We start from the raw sequence: 3431 nt of genomic DNA, 5'->3' as shown, positions 1-3431 counted from the left end.
TAGCGGCTTTGCCGTCTCGGCTACGTTGCAAGTGTCGGTCGGTCCACCAGTGCTGCGGGCTCGAGAGAAACCGCAAGCCGCGATCGAGTCGACACAACCGGTCTATCGAGAATGTTGCGTGCTTCTTGCCGCGTGGCGATACCCGGCCCTGCGGGGAGGGCGCCGTAGCGAGCTCGAACGCCGTCGTCTCGGACTGTGCAAAGTGCTACCCTTTGCGAGAACGAAGCGTGTTGGGGCGCCTGAAGGTGGCCTCGGCATCGCAAAAACGGCGTCCGGCCTGCTTGAAAGGCTGGACGCGCAGTTGAACGATTACCTGGTTGATCCTGCCAGTAATCATATGCTTGTCTCAAAGATTAAGCCATGCATGTCTAAGTACATGCCGAAATAAGGCGAAACCGCGAATGGCTCATTAAATCAGTTATGGTTCCTTAGATCGTTTCTTCCTACTTGGATAACTGTGGCAATTCTAGAGCTAATACATGCAGTGAGCCTGAAGCCCTTTGGGCGACGGGTGCTTTTATTAGACCAAGATCGATCGGGTTTCGGCCCGTATTGTGTGGTGACTCTGGATAACTTTGTGCTGATCGCATGGCCACGAGCCGGCGACGTTTCTTTCAAGTGTCTGCCTTATCAACTTTCGATGGTAGGTTACTTGCTTACCATGGTTGTTACGGGTAACGGAGAATCAGGGTTCGATTCCGGAGAGGGAGCCTGAGAAACGGCTACCACATCCAAGGAAGGCAGCAGGCGCGCAAATTACCCACTCCCGGCACGGGGAGGTAGTGACGAAAAATAACAATACGGGACTCTTTTGAGGCCCCGTAATTGAAATGAGTACACTCTAAATCCTTTAACGAGGATCAATTGGAGGGCAAGTCTGGTGCCAGCAGCCGCGGTAATTCCAGCTCCAATAGCGTATACTAAAGCTGCTGCGGTTAAAAAGCTCGTAGTTGGATCTCAGTTCCAGACGAGTAGTGCATCTACCCGATGCGACGGCTCGGACTGAACATCATGCCGGTCCTTTCTTGGTGCACTTCATTGTGTGCCTCGAGAAGGCCGGTGCTTTTACTTTGAAAAAATTAGAGTGCTCAACGCAGGCGAGTCGCCTGAATAAACTTGCATGGAATAATAGAACAAGACCTCGTTTCTGTTCTGTTGGTTTTTGGAATACGAGGTAATGATTAAGAGGGACAGACGGGGGCATTCGTATTGCGGCGCTAGAGGTGAAATTCTTGGACCGTCGCAAGACGAACTACTGCGAAAGCATTTGCCAAGAATGTTTTCTTTGATCAAGAACGAAAGTCAGAGGTTCGAAGGCGATCAGATACCGCCCTAGTTCTGACCATAAACGATGCCAACCAGCGATCCGCCTGAGTTACTCAAATGACTCGGCGGGCAGCTTCCGGGAAACCAAAGTGTTTGGGTTCCGGGGGAAGTATGGTTGCAAAGCTGAAACTTAAAGGAATTGACGGAAGGGCACCACCAGGAGTGGAGCCTGCGGCTTAATTTGACTCAACACGGGAAAACTTACCCGGCCCGGACACTGGGAGGATTGACAGATTGAGAGCTCTTTCTTGATTCGGTGGATGGTGGTGCATGGCCGTTCTTAGTTGGTGGAGCGATTTGTCTGGTTAATTCCGATAACGAACGAGACTCTAGCCTATTAAATAGGTGCGGGGTTCCCAGCACCTTACAACCTTCTTAGAGGGACAAGCGGCTCCTAGCCGCACGAAACAGAGCAATAACAGGTCTGTGATGCCCTTAGATGTCCGGGGCCGCACGCGCGCTACACTGAAGGAAGCAGCGTGTCTTTATCCCTGTCTGAAAGGACTGGGTAACCCGTGGAACTTCTTTCGTGATTGGGATAGGGGCTTGCAATTGTTCCCCTTGAACGAGGAATTCCCAGTAAGCGCGAGTCATAAGCTCGCGTTGATTACGTCCCTGCCCTTTGTACACACCGCCCGTCGCTACTACCGATTGAATGATTTAGTGAGGTCTTCGGACCGATGTCCGGCGCGGCCTTTCGGTTGCGCCGGTCTGTTGGAAAGATGACCAAACTTGATCATTTAGAGGAAGTAAAAGTCGTAACAAGGTTTCCGTAGGTGAACCTGCGGAAGGATCATTACCGGATTGTGAAGGGTGGCGAGCGCCATTGTTTCTACCCCGTGTGGGTGAAGCAGCTCGCTGCGCCCGACGCTTTCCGCCGCTGGCCCCGCTTGGACGCGGGGACGGCTATACCCGAACATGCCGGGGACTGCCTGAATTTTGAGGGGCGCCCCGTGCCAAATTTGTTGCGCCCAGTGGACGCCGGCTGCAACCTTGGACGGTTGGCTTGGCCGCGCCCGCGGGTAGAAACGGCGTAACGCACACTGGGTGGGCTTTCTGTCCGCTTTGGCGCTCTTGCGCGGAATGGGAGTAAGACGACCCGACCTGCTGCTTTGCCCAGTACGAGGGGAACGGCGAAGCGTGCGGTCGGTCAAGGAACTGACGGTCGAGAGCTAATGCCGCTGCCGCTTAGTACACACACGGAACCGTGGTGCGAGCGCTCTCCCGTCCTCCGCGGCAAACGCTGCCGAGTCTGAAAAGGCTGGCGGCTGCCGGTCGCTTCCTGCGGCGAGTATGGAGTAACGACCCGACTTTGTTGCCACCCAAGTACTAAAGGAACGGTGTGGCGCTCGGTCGGTCATGGAACTGTCGGTATGAGGGTGCGGCTGCCAAGTACGGAAGGAACCGTGGCCTAAAGTGCTCTCCCGTCCTCCGCGGCAAATGCCACCGAGTCCGAAAGGGCCGGAGGCTGCCGGTCGGCTCCTGCTCGTGACGCGCGAGGTGTCGAGATCGCGGTTTAATGCGACGACGTCTGCAGGCTATTCGCCCGCCGCCGAGGGAAAGGCGGCGTTGCTGCGAAGTACCGAAGGAAACGCGGCTTTGCTACGTCGGAAGCGTTCTGCGGTTAGCGGACTTGTGCGCTTTGGGAAGGCGCCGCACGTCGAAAGAGGAAGTACGGACAGACGAGGGACTGTAGTCCCGGTTTCGAACGCACTTGCGGCCAGGCCCTTGCTGGCTTCGTCTTCCGCCTCAAGTAGACTTGTTGTGGCGCCGGCGCAGGGAGCCGTCCCTGGCACTGGCCGAGTGGTTTTGGAGAGCTGCGCGAGTACGCGCGCCGGGCTCTTGTCTTTCGTCTCAAGTAGGCTGTTGGATCAACAGCGGTTATGCTGCGGCGATCTGCCGATGCGAAAGTGTGTGTGTGTTTGAGGCCCTTCTATGAACCTACTGCTGACTGAAGCGAAGCACGTCGATGGGGGTGAAGCCCTGCCCGTGGCCGTGTAGCCGTTAAAGACTCCACAGCGGCTTAGCCCTAATCATGGCTCTGTCGCTCTTTGCAATTTTTAGTGGAGCGATGTGAACGTGCACACGAGACACCTGGGTCCGGT

At 55.6% G+C, this 3431-nt stretch overlaps 1 non-coding gene across 1 annotated transcript; it reads left to right on the top strand.

The window, feature by feature from the left end:
• The first annotated feature begins 310 nt into the window (after positions 1–310).
• Positions 311–2125, top strand: LOC140215127 (small subunit ribosomal RNA). Its single transcript, XR_011892046.1, has one exon. It is a non-coding gene; the product is annotated as a small subunit ribosomal RNA (ribosomal RNA).
• The last annotated feature ends 1306 nt before the right edge of the window (positions 2126–3431 follow it).

The sequence above is a fragment of the Dermacentor andersoni genome, unplaced genomic scaffold (genome assembly GCF_023375885.2).
Source record: "Dermacentor andersoni unplaced genomic scaffold, qqDerAnde1_hic_scaffold ctg00000836.1, whole genome shotgun sequence".
In the NCBI taxonomy this organism is placed as follows: domain Eukaryota; kingdom Metazoa; phylum Arthropoda; class Arachnida; order Ixodida; family Ixodidae; genus Dermacentor; species Dermacentor andersoni.
The sequence above is the reverse complement of the archived record's forward strand: the minus strand, read 5'-3'. Positions and strand labels throughout refer to the sequence as shown.